The 19,807-nt window shown below is 35.5% G+C and overlaps 1 long non-coding RNA gene across 1 annotated transcript; it reads left to right on the top strand.

The window, feature by feature from the left end:
• Positions 1-52: 52 nt before the first annotated feature.
• LOC143407975 (uncharacterized) lies at positions 53-19,266 on the top strand. Its single transcript, XR_013092441.2, has 3 exons — positions 53-116; positions 368-582; positions 18,960-19,266. It is a non-coding gene; the product is annotated as an uncharacterized LOC143407975 (long non-coding RNA).
• The last annotated feature ends 541 nt before the right edge of the window (positions 19,267-19,807 follow it).

Raw genomic sequence — 19,807 nt, 5'->3', positions numbered from 1 at the left:
TCCAGCTCGCCGATTGGCCAACCAGGCTCCGGTGCGCTCCGCCAATCAGAAGGGACGATGGAGAGCGAACAGAAAGGGGAAGAAAGCGACGCTGGGAGGAAACGGCCCCGGGCTGGGTGAGTGGGTGGGGAGGGGAGGGGAAAGGAGGGGTGCGGTGAGGGTAACGCTGGGAGGGACCTAGTGTCTCCGGAGAGAGGGTGAGGAAGTGAGAGAAAGTAGGTTTCCGAGGAGAGAGGGTGAAGAAGGAGAAGCCGGGAGATCGAGTGGGGACAAGCTGGTTTGCTGCGGTTGTTAGGGCAGCCCCAAACGTCTGGGGTCCAGGGTCAAAGTAACGTTCTTTTCTCCTCTGGTGCGCCCTCTCTTCCAGGGCATTTCTTGAGCGCTCCGCTCGCTTTTCGAGGAGAGAGAGCTGCGCCTTGGCTCCACGCCGGATAGGGCCAAACCTCCAAGGGCCAGGTCTGGAGCTGAGGACTGGCAGGGGCTATAAGCGTTCCGGAGGCGCTGAGCAAAGTGAGAGGGTGGTGATGGAAAAGAAAAGCGGTCCGTTAGATGAATTGGATTTATCCTGAGTACCCGCAACAGGTAGGAAACTAGGTAGAGTTGATGAGCCTGTGTTGATACCGCTTCCTAGGTGTTTCCTCATAGAAACTTGAAGAAGTTACTTGGCCACAAAATGCAAACTTCTATAGGGCGGGGATCGTGGCACATAGCCAGGTAACATTGTAACACTTGAGAAAAGAAATGAATTCCAAGGGTAGCAGGGGTAAAAATAACGCAAACACAAAAGAATGTTCTCAGATTTTTCAAAAAAGAAGATGCAGTATCCCAAAGATACAGTGTTACGTGAAATAACAATTAGGGTGCGAGCGGGGAACCAAGATATTGAATGTATTTCTATGTGGCAAGGTAGGAGGAAGAGACCCTAACACAAACCCTTTCTGGAACTTTTTAAACTTTTGGTCCTGTCTGGTATACTTTGTTATGGTGGAGCAAAATACAGAAATAAACGTTTAAAGTGGAAGCATTTCTTAAACACTTTTAAGGCAAAGGAGGGTTTTCGTTTGTTTTGATATATATATATTTATGTTTATATGTATATATATATATATATATATATATATATATATATATATATGCTTTTTTTTTTTTTGAAGAAAGTCAGTGGGTTTATAGAACTCAGAGCACTGGAATACTATTGAAGTCGATTGAAGGTGTTACAATGAAGGAAAGGTAAAAATAAACTTAGAAAATAAACTTAGCAAACAAACTGTGCCTAGAAATAATTCACACCGAAGATTAACTTGATTGTAAATTAAATGCAGACCTTAAAATAAAACTGGTAAGATTGTAAATTTTTATTTCCCGGAGACTTGTTTAATTAACATAGAATTATATTTGAATGCTAGAGTACTGATGTATTTAAAAGTTTAGGATAAGAAAATTAAGTTGTAAAGCATGTGTGCTTTTCACCATCATGGATTTGTTCATAAGTAGGATTCAAGGAAAAAATGCATTGATGAATTCTATTCTGCTATTAGAAGTTATCCTGTCAACGTGCATGTATAGATGAATACTTTGTACTTCTGGAAATAAATTTTATGATAGTTTTTGTGATGAAGTTCATGGAATTGTCTACTGTTGTGTAGGTCTTCATGTCTCCCATCTATAACTGGTTATATCTGATAATAAAACAGCCCAAAATTCTCTTTTGCAGAATACTCCTTAAATGGGTTTGATGACTGTTACCAACTGGGAGAGATGTAATCCAAATAATAATTAAACACATCTTATAATTTTATTTGTCTAATGTCTGGCTGAGGTCTGCCTTCCTCTCCAGACAGTAAGCTCTTTGAAATCAAGGATCATATTTATTTTGTACACGATGTATATATAGAATGCAGTAGTACTCAGCACATTGTATGTTCTTGCCAATTAGGTGGCCAATCTGCATTTAGAACTATTACCAACTCCCTGAAAAACTTCCTTGATAAATTATTTATCTTCTATATCAGAAGAACTGTAAGTACAGACACCAAACATGTAAACTTGTTGGCAAAAAACTAGTAACAACTTCAAGTGAAAAACTTAAGCCAGCAAACAGATTACCTATGAATTATAATTAAAGAAAACTGTCTTAACAAAGTGTGTCCAACTGCTTTTAAATGTGGGGGCAGGGCATGTCTTGCCCTGAATCATGTCTGACTTATTCCTTAAATTTTAATCCTGAAATTAGTATGGATATCAAATCAAATTTTAGATGAAACAGTGTAAATTAGAAGCAATAACAACTCAATGTACATTTATATCAAGAAGTGTTAACTTGGGCTGGGGATGTGGCTCAAGCAGTAGCGCGCTCGCCTGGTGTGCGTGCGGCCCGGGTTCGATCCTCAGCACCACATACAAAGATGTTGTGTCCGCCGAAAACTAGAAAATAAATATTGAAAAATTCTCTCTCTCTCTCTCTGTCCCACTCTCTCTTTAAAAAAAAAAAAAAAAAAGAAGTGTTAACTTGTTTTTCAACTAAGTCTGGTTAGGAGGTTTGGGAAATTTAATTTGTTGAACTAAGGAAGTAGTAAACTGCAGAACTATTAATACCATTTTGACATTATTTTAGTTGGGTTGCTATAATAAGTTAAACATATACTTGGTGTATTAAAAAACAGTTTGAAGGACTTGAAGTCCAATATTAAGGTGCTGGCAGATCTAGTAACTGGTGAGGGCTTTCTTCCTGGCTTGTAGATGGCTTATCTTCTCTTTGTATTATTGTGTGGTAGAGAGCCGCCAGAGAGAATAAACTATCTCATGATTTCATTACCTTTAGTGTCACTTCTTAATACTGTCATATAGGGGATTAGAATTGTAACATGAATTTTGGGAGAGACACAAAAATTCAAGTCCATAAAAAATATGGACTAATTTAATAAAGAGGCTTTTGGAGTGTATGAGATATAGTTATTATAACCAAGCACTATAAAACCTACTCTACATTTAAGACCTGTTTCCAATAGCCTATTCAATATTAGGTAACTTAATACCCCCAACTTATTATTTTTGGTATAGGGAAAGTCTAAAATATTATAGAGCTATTTGCTTTCAGTGTATCATGAAGTTCTCTTAAAGTCTTGAATAAAGAAGTTTTCTGTTCTGCAACAGATTTGTGAGGGGATTGTGAAACTTCACACAAGGTTTCAGTTGGTAGATGGTCATCTCAAAAGGAATTGTAATTTTTAATTATTTCAGCAGTTTGGACTATTCATGTATACATTAAGTTGAGGATTATAGAATCTCTAATATGGATTTTATGGTCTCTATATTTGGGGATACCTTCAATTATGTATGATTTCTTGAGCAATATTTTGGGTAGTACTGGCTGAAAAAAAGAAGGAAATATACATGTTGCTAGGACAGTTGGGTTAGATCTTATTTTAGAGAAAAATATTGAACCTTTGGTAATTTCTATAGTTTAGATGTAGTTTGTTTCCCAAATATTCATGTATTGGCAGCTTGGTCACTTGTGTGGTAATGTTGAGAGGTTGTGGGACCTTTAAGAAGTGGGACTTAGGGACTGGGTTTGTGGCTCAGTGGTAGAGTGCTTGCCCAGCAAGTGTGAGGCACTGGGTTCAATTCTCAGCACCACATATAAATAAATAAATAAATAAACAAATAAATAAATAAATAAATAAGAATGAATGAATGAGTGAATAAATAAATAAATAAATAACATGAAGGTCAATTGACAACTAAAAAAAATACTGAGGGGGTGGGGAGAAGAAGTGGGACCTAGTAGGAGTTGATTAGATGTTATGGGTAATTGCCCTGGGAAGGGATTAAGGTAGTTCTCATGTGACCCTGAGTTAGTTCTCAAGATTAGGTTGTTGTAAAAAATGCAAACCTGGCCTCTCTCCTCCCTTTGACTATCTGTCACACCTTGTGATCTTTCCCTCTCACAGTCACTTTGTCCCTGATGCCATCTGTCTTGATGTGATAAAGCTGGGGAGTCCTCACCAGAGCCATTACTATGCTGTTTGAACTTTGAACCTCCTCACTGTGAGCTATGTAAACCTCTTTTCTAAAATTTCTTTATTTTTATTTATTTATTTATTTTTTTAAAGTTAAGGACAAAGGGAGGATTTTCATTTTAGGTTTATTTTAATTCAAAACTTCACATACACACAATTTAAAGACCTAAGTAATTGAGAGAGAGAATTTTTAATATTTTACTTTTTAGTTATCGGCAGACACAACTCCTTGTTTGTATGTGGTGTTGAGGATCGAACCTGGGCCGCACGCATGCCAGGCAAGCATGCTACCGCTTGAGCCACATCCCCAGCCCTCTAAAATTTCTTTAGAACGTACCCAGCCTCAAGTACCCAGCCTCAGGTGTTTCTTTAATAGAATATAAAATGGGCTAATACAGGAATGTCCCTTTATTTTCTCTGGAAAGTAAAATCTACCAGGTATTAGAGGACTTTGCTCCTTTCTCTCCATTGCCAGACTTTTCTGACTTATAACTTGGGGAGACTGGAGAAGATGACTTCTTTACTTTGACTAAAGTTCTGAATGAAAAGATGAAGATGAGTTAAAAATTAATATTAAAATGAGAGAGGTGAATCACCTAGTATTTATTTAGCTTATTTCTTTAAAAACTTAGTTTTGAGTCAGGCATGGTGGTACACACCTGTAAGTCCAGTGACTTAGGAAGCTGGTACAAGAGGATCGAAAGTTCAAGGCCAGCCTCAGCAACGTAGCAAGACCCTGTCTCAAAATTTAAAAAAAAAAAAAAAAAAGGATTGGGGTATTGCTCAGTGGTAAAGCACCTCTGAGTTCAATCCCTGTTACCAAATATAAACAAACAAACTTAGTTTTGACAATTTAATTGGAGAAAAACTGAGTTTTTTTCCCCCAATGTCCACCTGATTACTTACTACAGACATTTGTAACCCTATTTTTAAAAATTTTTATTTTAAAATAATCACAAGAATTGAAAAAAAAAAAGTACAAGAAGGTCCCATCTACCCTTTACTGTCTCCCCCAATCATTGCATATTACCTAACTATAGTATACTATCAAGAAAAGGCAATTAATATTGGTATTATTATTATTGAAGTTATTCAGAGGAGAGGGAAGACATTAGAATATAAATAATATGTGAAGGTATCAGGGGTCCCCATATACTAGAAACTCTACAATCCTACACTTTATGGGAAAGAATTCTATAGTTACAGTAATAATTACTGTTACCAAATATTGAATATCTACTATATTCGAGTCAAGGTGTTTTATTTGCATGAGGTATTGATTATTGTTGTATTTGTATTTCTTTTATTATAGAGAGATAACAGTTATTGAGCACTTATGGGGCAGGCATTCTCTAAGCAATTCTATAAATTTATAAATACACTATAAAAGTCACACATATATATATATACAAATAAACACATTGAATCCTCAAACCCCGTGAAGTAAGAGTAATCACTTTACTAATGAGAAAATTGAAGCACAGAGGTGTAGTCATTTGCCCAAGATCACGCAGTGATAGAGCTGACATTTTGAACTAGGCCTGACATTACAGCCAACACTCCTGATTATCACAGAGATACATAAACTTCAGTATTCATAGTAACCTTTCAAAGTGGGTATTATTGTTTCTATTTTCTTTATGAGGAAGTTAAGTGACTTGCTTAAGATCCTACACAACTAGAGGGTGCTGGAGTTCTAGTTTGATTCTAGGTCTGCCTTGTTGGAAAACCTCACTGTTTCTAGTTGACCCTTCTGCCTCCCTAGCCTCTCACACAGATCTCAGCTGGATCTCTATAAAGAGCTAGTTCTGAAGACAGACAGTGTTTCTCAAACTTGAGTATATCAGAATCACCTGAGAGGCTTAAAACCCAAATTGAGAGATTCTGTCCCTAGGACTTCTGTTTTAGTAGGCCTGCATAGCCTTTGAAGAGCTGAATTTCTAGCAGAAGCTCAGGTGATGCTAATGATGTTTTACGTCCTTGAACATCCTTTGAGAACTGCCCTAACAGAGCTTATTATAAGGTGGCAGCCTTAAGATAAGGGCAAAGTTAAAATAAGAGTAATTGTGCATCACTTTAATAGATCATATGTCATACAACTATAATGCATAGGTAAGTCATGGTTATATATCTCTTATTCAAAAATGTACCAAATAATGTTTTAAGAACAGAATTTTCTAGGCCATAACATCCAATTGCATATTTTAATAGACTTATGCAATGTTTTCCCTGTGTCCAATTTTTCTCTTGAGTTTTCTCAAATAACAGTTTATGGCATTTTTCACAGTAAGTGGCTCCGCTGGGCCTGTTAAGTCTATTTTGAGTTTCTTGGTGTTACTTAAATCTTATATACTCTGCCATTGCCCTTCTAGCTCCTTAAAGGCTCAGACTTGTCCCAGTTCTTGAGTCAATTCCCAAAGAGGCAAAGTGTGACTCCATTAACTGTTCTTCCTTCTGAATTCCACTCTATTTGCCAGGCATGCTAGTTTACTTCTACTAGTCTCTTTCTCAGGCCCTGCCCCTGCAGGCACAGAGGAATGGGGTTTCCTGCCACATCTGACCGACCTCTTGGAATCATCTTTGATACCAATAAACAAAACAGAAATGCAGATTTAGCATCTTTATTTTTAGTTGTCCTGTTCAGAGATTCCTTCACAATCATAACAATGGGGAAAAAAATCCATTAATACCCAGTCACTTCTACTAATTGTGCTACTCAGTTTCTTGAGTTGAAATGTTAGGTATCTTTGATTCTTCATTCTTTTCTCCTGCATCCCATGTTGAGTAAGTACAAAATTGTAATAAATAAATAGAACATCTTCATGAATTTGCCTCCATGAATTTGCCTTCTTTCCATTCCAATCCTCTGTCATCCCTGTATAATGTCTATAAGAATTGTTTCATGTTCCTGATGTCTTGGAATTATATTGTCATAGCCCATTTAGTCTTCATAGGACACTGTTAAGTGCTTCTTGATGAACATTTATATATGTAACAATCATTTAAAACAAAAAAAAATTCATCATAAGACAAAGATAAAAGCAGATAAATATCTATGGAGATAACCAAAGGTAAATCAATAAATAGAGTTTTATTTTCGTTTGTGAAAATGATAGATTCCTACCTTTAGTAATATATCGTATTTGGAAATTTGAGAATAGTAGTACTAAACAGATTGGTGAAAATTCTTGTTAATATGACTGGCTTTAATAACTTTAGTGAAGACAAACTGATGCTCTAAAACAGATGACTGCTTTGGATAATCACATATAAGTAGAATTCTCTGGTGCATTTATTAGGTTTTTTTTGTCTCTGTTACTGAGCATACATTATATGTGACATATGGTACCATGTATACACATGTAATTCTGGAATGAGAATTTAAAAATAGTACAAAATTGAACACTTTCAAGGCACATAAATTAATCTTGAAATACACACCTCATAGGATTCATCAACTTTCTATTTATAGTTTGTCACCATGTTATACAAAACCCTGAAGTGTCTTGGAGAACTTCTCAAATAAGAGTTTTGACAGATTCTCTAGATACTTACAAAGTCAAATGTTTATAGCTTTTGATGTGTCATGTAGATTTAGTTGTCACTGATTGCTTTATGATGAACTTCAGAACAATCTTTAACAACAAATATTTTAATGTTTTTCTCACTCCAGCACACTATTAAATCCTAGAAACCTTTGTCATTTCACCTGTATGCTTATTCCAATTCTTATTAGGACCTGTTGAAGGTTGCTGATTATATGACTAGTGAGAATGAGAACCTGGTAAGTGTTAGGCCATCTTATATTTATAAGTCATTAGATATTAGAATGTCTTGTACTCTTGCCTTTTGGCTACAACCCTAAGATCTGCCTAATCAAACCTTGATGTTCTACATGGCAGAACATAAGCTACCATACTGTTCCCAAATTAGACTTCCCAGGTTTTTTGTTCTGCTTATAAATAGAAGCATCAAAAGAAACATTTAACTTGTGGGAAGATCAAGTCAACTAATGACTAATAATACTACTATTTTGTTAATTCGTGGCTATCATGGGACCCTTTAGAGCAGTAGAAAGATATCAATACCCAGGTGACCTGGTGGAGCTATTAAATACCTTAGAAAAATTATTTCTAAGGACTGAAAATTCTTAAGTTTTATATTTTTATTCTTATTTTTCTTATACTTCTATTTTGCATGTGAAAGGAGGAAAAAAATCACCTTGCATTTATCTATTCTAATAATCATTAGTATGTGAAACTCTTTTTTTTTTAAAGTAATTCAAGTTAGCCATAGATATCTTTTAAGAGCCACACATCTCTGTCTACCGGTTGGATTTCTGTCAGTCTTCTTGGAGGCACTCTGGTGGCATTGAGTTGATCTATAGGATACACTGGCAAACTGGCTAATTTCAGTGCCCTCCCCAGTAATAATTTAAACACACTATGTTGCTTATATCACAAACTGTATTGACCTTAAAAAAAAACAGGAAAGGGAGGAAAAGATAAACTACCTTATATATTTCTACCCACCTATCCATATACAACAACTTACTATGGTGTGTATCTTAGCCTATGTTTTATGATGTAATATATAATACAATTTAGTGTATATCTAAGTGTATAGTCAAGTACTGCTTTATGAACATGTGACCCAAACAATCACATAGAGTCCCATACTTGGCTTAATGCTCTGTTGTCACTATGTTGAAATTCTTAGGTTTGAAACATGGAGCTCCACATTTTCATTCTGCACTAGTCCCTGCAAGTTATGTTGTCTGCTGGTATAGTATAGAGTACATTCTTATAACTAGTTACAATTCTTTTTTTTTCAACCTTTTCAAAAAATGCTTGTATAATATTTCTATTTTAAATGTAAATAAGCACTTTAAATGTAAATAGGATCACACTATATACCACTCTAAACCTGCTTTTTCATTTAATAGACATTAATTTATCATACTTTTTGGTGGCTGAAGAGTAGTCTTTTATATGGGTAAATCTTAATTTATTTAATCAATCACTTACTGATGGACACATGTTGCCTTCTATGTTGTGATAGAGTAAACATATTTGAATACACATATTTGTGTACCTGCCCCACTATTTCCCTAGGATAAATTTCTGAAGTGAAATTGCTGAGAGCATTTTAAAATGTGATACATACCACCTGGTTGCTCCTCAGAAAGATCATACTAGATTATATCAATCTAAATCCCATCAAGAGTGTACAAACATTGTCATTGCCCCACAAGCTAACTGAGCATAGTAACTCAATTTCATCTCTGCCAATCTGATAGTGCCTATCTAATGGTCTTAGCTTACATTATTATCTCACTAGGATACCATTGATTCTACTAATATGAAATGGCTATCAAAGTGAGTACCATTAGGTGGTGATTCTGTTTTGGCCTACTAGCTAAATATATGAGGTATATAAAAGTCCTCAACTTTTCTTTAAAAATAATAAGATTCTTGCTTGCCACATGTAACATTCACAGATACTGTATATGCTCAAAGAGACTAAGGACATTTACTGTCCTTCTGCTCTTAACCCCTCAACTATTAAAAACATAATTTTGACATAATTTCAGTGTTGTAAGAAAATACAAGGTTGTAAGAAAATAGTACAAAGAATTCCTTCACAAAGATTCTCTAAATGTTAGTATTTTACCACATTGACTTTCACATTCTCTCTTTTTGTCTGACCTCTGATAGTAAATTGCAGGCATGATGTTTTTATTCTCCAAATGCTTCCATTCCATTTTCTTTCATAATTGCAGAATAATTACCTAAATGAGAAAAACTGATACAAAATTATTTTATATATATCCAACATTTACATTTTCCCAGTAATACTCTAATTTATAGAAAAGGAAGGGAAAAAATTCTTGTCCAGAATTCAAACCAGGAATATATATTATTTTCAGTCTTCATGAGTCTTTCCTCCACTTTTTTTGAGTCAGATTTTCCAAGACAAATCCTATAATGGTATAAGGAATTACTTTTTGGAAACCTGAATTCCAAAAATCTGGTTGGTTAGCTTTTTTTGTTTGTTTGTATGTTTAAAACAGAAACGTTGCTTAAAAAGGAAAAAAAAAAAAAAATCAGATCCATTAGGTTAAAGAAGTAGCATACTTGACTATAGATAACAGGAATTTGCTGTTTATGATTTGCTTAAACTCAAAAAATGAAAATTCCACAGGGCATGGTGACTCATGCCTGTAATCCCAGCAAGCAGGGAGGTTGAGACAAGAGGATTGTAAGTTTGAGGCCTACCTGGGCAATCTTGTGAGACCAAAATAAAAAGAACTGGGGATGTAGCTCAGTGGTAAAGCGCTCCTAGGTTCAATTCCCAGTATCCGCCCCCCCATTTTTTTTATTTATTTATTTTTTAGTCTTTTGAAAATGCTCTGAACTTTTAAGTTTCCCAGAGCCTTTCTAAAAAGATTGCTTACCACCTTGACTAAAGGTACCAGGTGTTGAAAAAACTCCTATATGATTATATGCAAATACAGTTACCTCCACATCCCTAAAGAATCAAGGGAAAGGAAAAATGAAACTTATAACAAGAAATACCATTTCCTAAATCAGCAGTAGAAACAAAGGGCATTTATGTTTTTATTAGGATGACACTTAGCGGCTTTCTGTTCTTGGAATATTATTAAAAAGCAAACTAGTGTAAACTATGTTGATAGGTTAAATTGAATCTTTATCTGTGGTTAGCATAGGAATGGCCTTCCGAAGCACTGGGGTGGGGAATTGCCATCAGCTAACCTGAAAGCATGTAGAACTTCTAGGTGAGTTCATAAATAAGAAGCAGATGGATATTTTACTTAACATTCAAAAAGTACTCAGTGTTAAGCAAGGTTTTAAGCACTTTGAATGAAAACTCATTATCCTATTATTTTTTCCCTCCTATTTACTCTTCTATTTTACCCATGAGGAAGGGGAAGCACAGAAAAAATGAGCAATTTGTCCAAAATCACATAGCTAGTATGGCAGAAGTAGAAGACTATGAGAATCTCTAGGAGAGGCCTGTAGGGGACTGAATATTTTTTGTTGTTGTTGTTGTTGTTGTTTGTTTGTTTGTTTGTTTTTAATATCTTTATTTATTTATTTTTTAATGTGGTGCTGAGACCCAGGGCCTCACACGCGCTAGGCAAGCTGTTTGTTTTTTTAATGTTTTTTTAATTGTAGATGGACGCAATATCTTTTTTTTTTTAATTAATTAGTTTATTTGTTTATATGGTGCTTAGGATCGAACCCAGGGCTTCACACTTGCCAGGCAAGCACTCTACTACTGAGCCACAACCTTAGCCCCTGAATAGTTTAGTTTAATGGACTTTTGAAATTGATCCACAAGTTTTATTTCCAGGTTGGGACCTCACATTGGAGAGAAATGACTAGAAATGCAGTCAAAATGCAGTCAAACGGGGATAATGGAGAAGGAAAGAGAGACCCAAACTAAAATGGGATAAGGGAACAGAGTCAGAAACTACTGAAAGCAAGCTCCCATGATTTTTTTTTAAATTTTTACTTATTTTTTAGTTGTAGTTGGACACAATACCTTTGTTTTATTTATTTATTTTATGTGATGCTGAGAATCAAACTCAGGACCTCACATTTGCTAGGCAAGTGCACTACGCTGAGCCACAACCCAAGCTCAAGCTACCATGTTTTTGTTGTTGTTGTTTTGTTTTTGTTTTTTTATATTTATTTTTTAGTTTTCAGCAGCCCAACATCTTTCTTTGTATGTGGTGCTGAGGATCGAACCCGGGCTGCACGCATGCCAGGCGAGCGGGCTACCGCTTGAGCCACATCCCCAGCCCAAGCTCCCATGTTTTTAAAAACCAAGTTGTTAAGGTTATCTGAATAATGCTTTATTCTTAAAGTCCAGGAAAACTAAATTCATGTAAAATGAGCAACAGGAAAATATCCAGGTTAGATGTCATACAAAGTTGTAATAAAGAAATAAAATAAGGAGTAAAACAACATCCATGCAGATAAGAGTATGCCAGGAAAATGTACTCACAAATCAGTACCAATACACTGCATTATTTCACAGTGAGGTAAAAAAAAAAAAAATTCAGGAAATTAAGAAATAAAAGAATAAGAATTCAAAAACAAAATGAAAGAAGTCAGAAAAGAACTAAAAATCTTGGTAGCAGGATTTGGATTCCCACTCTATGATTTGACTATAGGATTCATGCGCTGAGAGCCCTAATGGCAGTGGTGTTCAAGGTTGTTAATGAAAGAACGGAATTTGTTTTGTTTTGTTTTAACCAGGGATTGAACCTAGGGGCACTTAACCACTAAGCCACATCCCCAACCCATTGATTTTTTTATTGTGACAGGGTCTCACTAAATTGCTGAGGCTGGCTTTGAATTTCTGATCCTCCTGCCTCAGCCATCCTGAGCCTCTGGGATTACAAGCATGTGCCACATGGCCTTGCTGAATTTCTTTACTTTTGAAAATGGGTTTAAAATGTTTTTAAACAAAGGGTTAGGGTTATAGCTCAGTGGTAGAGTCCTTGCCTACTATGTGAGAGGCACTGGGTTCGATCCTCAGCACAATATATAAAAAAATAAAGGTCTTGCTTCCACCTACAACTAAAAATATTTTTTAAATTTTTAAGCAATAAATGTTGTTGAGCTATTTTAGTAAAGGTGATTGCTTTAAATATAAGAATGTTGTGGCTGTTTCAGTAGATAATTAAAATTTAAATCTCAAGATGTATACTTTCAGTCCAAAGACTAACACCTTACTATATTAACTATAATTTTGTGAATAGTGAATAAATTTTTTGGAAACCAAAATCATAAAAATGAATTTAATACATAGTAGCAAATGTCACAATATATTATGGAAACACTAAAATTATATAGACACTCATTCCAACTTTATTATAACAATCTTTTTAACGTCACATATGCATTATTATAAGGTTGAAATTTTGCCATTATAAAGGTATGAGGAATATGTCTAAGAAAAGTGTGCTGTTAGAGGAAGAATTGATGGTAAACTTAGAGCAATCATTCTTAAGGTAGGAGAGTGTGTGTAGTTTAAAAAAGCTTATTCAGTATGACTATTGTTTTCCTAACACAAACCAAGAAAATTAAGCTTGATAAAATCTGTTCAATTGATGGATATGTTCTACTGTGAGAAGGCACTATAATGGGATAAGATAAAATCTGAAATATAGTGACATAGACTGAGTATGTGTACGTGTGTGTGAATGTGTACTTTGGAAGTGAATAGGTACACACTCAATGAATTCACAAAACTATGGCAGATTTTCCAAATTATAGTACACAGTTCAAACCCATATGAATTGAAAACCACATATATGTACTATTATGGGCAATTTGAGAGATATTTGAACTATGTACAGAGATTGTTACATTCTGGTATAGATCATCTTGGAAAATTTTCCTAACCCTAAATTTTTTTGCACGAAAATATTTTATTCAAAAGTCTTAAAGGAAAAAGAATGGCTTTGTCAGCAAGTTGTTTTAAAATTAGAACTTATTCCATTTCTTGAATCAACATAGTTAAAAGTGAGAAAAAAATTTCAAACCAGATTTTTATGACAACGTAAGTTCTATATTCTGATGTGGACTTCAAAGCAATTTTTCATCTGGATTTTGGAGCCCTAAGTAGACATGCCTTGCCAAAAAAGGAAATGTGGGTGACCTAGGTCTCTTTGCCCACTCTTTTTTTGTTCTTGATCTGTTAGATTTTTTTTTTGTGTGTGTGTGCTGGGGATTGAACCCAGGGCCTTGTGCATGTGAGGCAAGCACTCTACCAGCTGAGCTATCTTTCCAGCCCTTGCCCACTCTTATTAATAAGTTAATTTACTAGTACAGCTGATCCACAGATGAACCTGAACCAAAATAGCATTAGTGAATTTATCTGAGGCTCTTTTCTAGGTGAATTGGGACCCTGGATCTGAGGTAGTTAAGTTCTGCCTGCTTTATTTCCTAGCATCTTAACTTCTGTGCTGCATACAGACAATTCTTTCTTACTCAGTGACTTAATCTCTTCAAAATTCACCCAGATTCTCTGATTAATTTTAATGCATTTTTTACTACTCATGATGCATTCATTGGAGCTCAAAACTTATGAAAAAGTAGAGAATTTAATTCAATTTAGCCTATAGTATTCTTTATTAGCTTTAACAAAAAGTCATGGAATAGAATAAAAACTTTTGAATAAAAATATCTTCATTTTAAAGAGTTCAGTTTCTTTTTGGTATCATAATCCTGGGAACATAGAGAATTAACTTGTTCCTCTTGCATATACAGAGAATTTAATAGTATGACTATCACTAAGTTCTTTGAAACTTTGGGAAAAGCACTATCTCCAAGATAGATGCAGAAAACTAATTATGTGGTTTTGTTTCATCATGTGACTAACTTTGTTATTGTTTTAAAATTGTGATTTGTGATTATTATAGGGCTATACATGCATGTGGAAAGAGTATATATATTAAGAAAATAAAACATTAGGAGGTTAGCCAGTTAACCTGCTCCTGAGTCTGCCAATTTCCCTCTGAAGAGACTACCAATTTCTGTTACTGAGGTAAATGAGCAACCCTTCTTGCAGTACAGTCTTTAAAGTCTTAAAAAAAAAACATGTTAGGCTATGTACCTTGGCACTGTTGGAAAGGGCCATACAGCATTGGTTTCCTGAGTCATCATTGGTGTTGCTTACACATAAAATGTAAATGATCCAAAATTTATAAATGATTGCATAATAAAAATTAGAATGCTCTGTTGTGGATCATTCAGTAGGCACCACTGAGGTTATAGTTTAACCATGCTTTTAAAAAATTATGGAAACAAATGATAATAAGTCAAACATGCTGAGAGACTTTAAACAATTGCATAATTTATGGAATATTTCCTTTCTCTTAATGGCATAGAATTTGAATAACTGTTTAATTATTGTCTTTAACTGAATAGATTTTTCAAAAAGCTGTACGCATTGCCAGAAAAATCCATTTTGTATTTTAATAAACCTAATTGTGAATGTTTATATTTACTGCTCTCTGTTTGTTTGTAGCATAAGAAATTACTTGTGTACATATGTGGGAACTTGGAGCAAACTCTCCTCTCAGGGAATGGCTCCTCATACCTTATCAGATCCCCCATATTAGTTACTGATTTTAACCACTGGACTTCAAAACTCAACAGTTTGATAGACACTTTGAGATCTTAGACCCTATCAGGGCTGCACTCTTAACTTTGGCAGGCATTGGAGCTTTGGAGCTTCCCCATCAACACCCAACCTGCCCTCTTGCATCAGGTAGACCTCTGATGTGGTGGTCAAGCCAGTTTCTCCTGAGAACCACTTGTATAAATGCATACCTCAAACTTTAATGAGACATTACTTTTCAGAGACTGGGTTCCATCTTAGTTGAGCAATTGAACTTCAACAATTTTGGAACTCACTCAACTATGTTTTCAGTGTCCCTGTCTATTGAGTATATCCTCTGTGACCTTTTTTCATATTATTCACCCTTGGCCCCATTTTTTGCAGTTGCGGGGGTACCTGGGATTGAACTTAGGGGTACTCGATCAATGAGCCACACCCCCAGCCACATTTTGTGTTTTATTTAGAGACAGGGTCTCATTGAGTTGCTTAGTACTTGAGGTCACTGAGGCTAGCTTTGAACTCACAATCCTCCTGCCTCAGCCTCCAGAACTGCTAAGATTACAGGCCTGCACCACCATGCCCAGCCCCACCCTTGGCCCTTTTTAAGCACTGTAAACCTAAGGAGTTCTTTTTGCATGGCAACAAATAGTGATTTGTGAACTCCTTTAAAGAAAAAAAATAAATTACTTGTGTTGTCATAGTCAACAACAGCTTGTATTTGAACTCTATTTACTACATTTCTAAAATCATGGTAAATATAGTCTCCCTTTATTGGTCATTGAATTAAGCAACTATCTTGGAACACAAAGTAGTTATTTTCTATAAACAAGTTATTTTGTTACACTGTGATAATTCAGAACCTAGTGTTTCATTAGTATGGTCTGAATTATCTTCCAATTTATTTATCTGGATATTTACCTACATTGAAGTCACTATCATATTTCTGCATCTTTTTCTTAGAACTATAATCCACAAAATAGTCATTTCTTTATACAGAAAACACTCATTGAATATACATTACAGGTGAAAGGTGTATAAGACATAGTGCTATTTCTAGCAGCCTCACAATGTTTGTCCTGACAGTCCAATCAGCATGGAAAAGCAAAACACTTGGACAAATCAATTTTATATAATCTGAATACAGAAGATAAATTCATAATCTGAACACTTCCATGATGGTGAAATAGTGCTGTAATAATGTTGGTAGATAAAGCTTTATTCTTGGAGCTGGGCTGTGGCTCACTTGCCTAGCATGCGTGAGGCACTGAGTTTGATCCCTGGTACCACATACATTAAACAAATAAAACAAAGGTATTGTGTCCATCTACAACTACAAAAATATTTTTTTTTAAAAAAATAAGCTTTATTCTTGCTTAGAAAAACAATTGCCTGCTGTCCTCAGGTAATAGAACAAGAATTTAGAAATTCTCTTAATCCCTAAAAGAAATGTTGGGTCATTCATGACTTTAATTTTGTTTAGTTTGGTCCTGACAAAAAGATTTTACTTTTTGATAGTTACTATATTGATGGAGGTAAGATTGATCAAGCTTGGTTTGCTTAGTACTGACTTGCTAGAGTTGATTATGGGGGAACTTTGCCAAAATAAGGTTGCTGCACTGAGAAGTAAATTATAGGAAAAGTCCAAAAAGATTGCTCTGTAGCATCTTGGTTGCTTCTCTAGCAGCTATATTTATTTCCTAAAGCACAGTGCATTAAATGTACTAAAAAGCAAGAGTTGTATGGTTCAATCATTACCTAATTCTACATTCTTTTATTATCATTGTTTTACCATAGACAAGAGAAGGAAGCATCTCTCATCTCCTAACTAAAGCCTCTTGAACCCCCCAAATCTAATTGCACTTAGTTTTTCCTTTTAATAGTGAGTAGTAACTTTGTCCTCCAAAATGGCTCTGCCAGAAATCTGGTTGTCATCCTTGAAAATTCCATATCTCTACTAAGGGTTGATATCTCTGGATGACTATGAAAACCTCACTGGCTATTCTATGTCTAAACTTGCCCCTTCAGTCAAATTTCCAATAGTTATAAGAGTGTCAACTTATAAGGGACATGATATTATGTCATTTCTCTGCTTAAAATTTTCTACTGGCTTTGCATTTTTTTTTAAATATTTATTATTTGGGGGTTGACAACTTTTTTTTAAGAGAGAGAGAGAGAGAGAGAGAGAGAGAGAGAGAGAGAGAGAGAGAATATTTTAACATTTATTTTTTTAGTTTTCGACGGACATAACATCTTTGTTTGTATGTGGTGCTGAGGATTGAACCCGGGCCACACGCATGCCAGGCAAACGCACTACCGATTAAGATACATCCCCAGCTGGGGCTTTACATTTTTCTTAAAATAAAATTAAAAATCTTTGACTTGGCTTACCATGCCCTACATGATTGCTTCTGTAATTTTAAGCTGCCACCATGCTGGAGCCATGTTAGCTTCCCAGCTCCTCCAGTCCAACTTAAATTCCTTTTCCCCTTAGGACCTTATGTGTTATTTCCTCTGTTGGCAAGTACTTTCTCTAACTTTTGGTAGAACCCCTACCTTCACTACCTCTGCAATCCTGATCCTGCAGTCTCAATTGAATTCCTCTATTATATTTTTTTCAAAACCCTCTATCCTTGTCTTTTATAGCACTCACCATTAATAATTACATGATTATTTGCATAATTATTTATTCCCGCACTTTCCCTACTACTTACAAGCTCTTTGAGAGTTGAAACCTCACCTGTTTTTTGCTCATACTCTATTCCAAGCACCTACTGCATTCCCTAAAACAATAACTGCTAAAAAATATTTATCAAAAGCAAATGAGGGGTTGGGATTGTAGCTCAGTGGTAGGCACTTGCCTATCACGCATGAGTCCCTGGGTTCGATCCTTAGCACCACATGCTATAGTGCTTTTGGTAGTATGGTCATTTTGACAATATTAATTCTGCCTTTCCAAGAACAAGGGACATCTTTCCATCTTCTAAAGTCTTGTTTAATTTCTTTCTTTAGTGTTCTGTAGTTTTCATTATAGAGGTCTTTTACCTCTTTCATTAAGTTGATTCCTAAGTATTTTATTTATTTATTTATCTATTTATTTATTTTGAGGCTATTGTAAATCTCTGTTAGAAGAGAAACTTCACCATGTACTCATTTTTTTTTTCCCCCTCTGGGGCAGTGAGCAAATTTTCCTCTGCTATTGTTAAATCCTCTGGCTAGCACTACCTGAATATCCCCAGTTTCTGAAATTCCTGAAGAAAGTCAATCACCTTATCTTCCCATTGATTTCACCAGGACTTTTATGTAGTTCCAATTTTTGCTTCTGTATCTTATTTCTCAGATATTATAAGTCCATATACTGCTTGCCAGTGATATTGCTACTGTTGCTGCTTATTATTTGCATTGACTAGTCTTTGCTTCTTATTGCCATAATATTTAACTATTTAGAAAAGTATTTCTTTCAGAAAACTGGGAGATTTTGTTATTTTCCCTCTCTTCCAGGTCATTTAAAAGCATTAATTAAAATGGTCTTCTCAAAGATAGTTTGGGCATCACTGTGACATCTTTCCCTAAGTTTTAGCCCTAAGCCAGTTTTCTGTTGTGTAGGACTTAACCCCTTTCAAACCCCTTCCTTTCCCTCAAGAGTGTGTGGGCCATGCAATTTGCTTTTAACTTTGTGTTATACTGATAATATAACAAAGATGATAGAATATAAGCGGTTACATTTATTTGATTATCTTAACTAATTATAACATTTGTCTTTTTTCCTTGCTGGTTTTGAAGAAGTAAACTACTGTGTTGTCAGCTTCCCTGTGGAGAGGACTGTGCGGTAAGGATCTGAGGGAAGCCTCTAAACAACAGTTAAACAAGAAATAGGATCACAGTCTGTCATACTGAAGAGAGCTAAATGCTGCACATGAACATAAAAGTAGATCCTTTCCAGTCGAACTCAGTCCTGGCTAATACCACTATTTCAGTCTTACAGAGGACCCAGCTCAGCAGTACCTGAACATTTAACTCACAAAAATGAGTTGAAGCCATTAAGTTTACAGTAATATAATTTATGGATGGGAAAACTTTCCACGTGGAACTTGGTCAAATCTTTTTTGAAAAAATAAATATACATCTTCCTTCCTCATTTGTAATTATTTACCTACAAAAATCATCTACTTAAGTATGACTTTTGCCTTAAAAATATTTATGATTATTCCTTCTGGCCCCAGGGATTATTTATATGTACATTGCTTTAGTCAGCTTTTTTACTGCTGTGAGGAAAAGACCAGACCAGAACAATTGTGGAGGAGGAAAAGTTTATTTGAGGACTCAGGGATTCAGAGGTCTTAATCCATAGAAGGCCTGCTCCGTTCCTCAGGGCTCAAGGTGAGAGTGTGGCAGAGGGAAATGGCTCACATGATGATCCAGAAGTAGAGAGATACTCCACTTACAAAGATAGACCCCACAGCCACGCCCCGCTCCAGCCACTCCCTACCTCTCCAATTACCACTCAGTCCCTCTCAGGGAATTAATTCACTGATTGTGTTAAGACTCACAACCCAGTCATTTCTCCTCTGAACCTTCTTGTGTTGTCTCACACGTGAGCTTCTGGGGACACCTCACATCCAAACCATAAC

This window comes from Callospermophilus lateralis, chromosome 10, assembly GCF_048772815.1.
Source record: "Callospermophilus lateralis isolate mCalLat2 chromosome 10, mCalLat2.hap1, whole genome shotgun sequence".
NCBI classification, from domain to species: domain Eukaryota; kingdom Metazoa; phylum Chordata; class Mammalia; order Rodentia; family Sciuridae; genus Callospermophilus; species Callospermophilus lateralis.
Note: the sequence above shows the minus strand (reverse complement) of the source record. Positions and strands in the feature narration are given on the sequence as shown.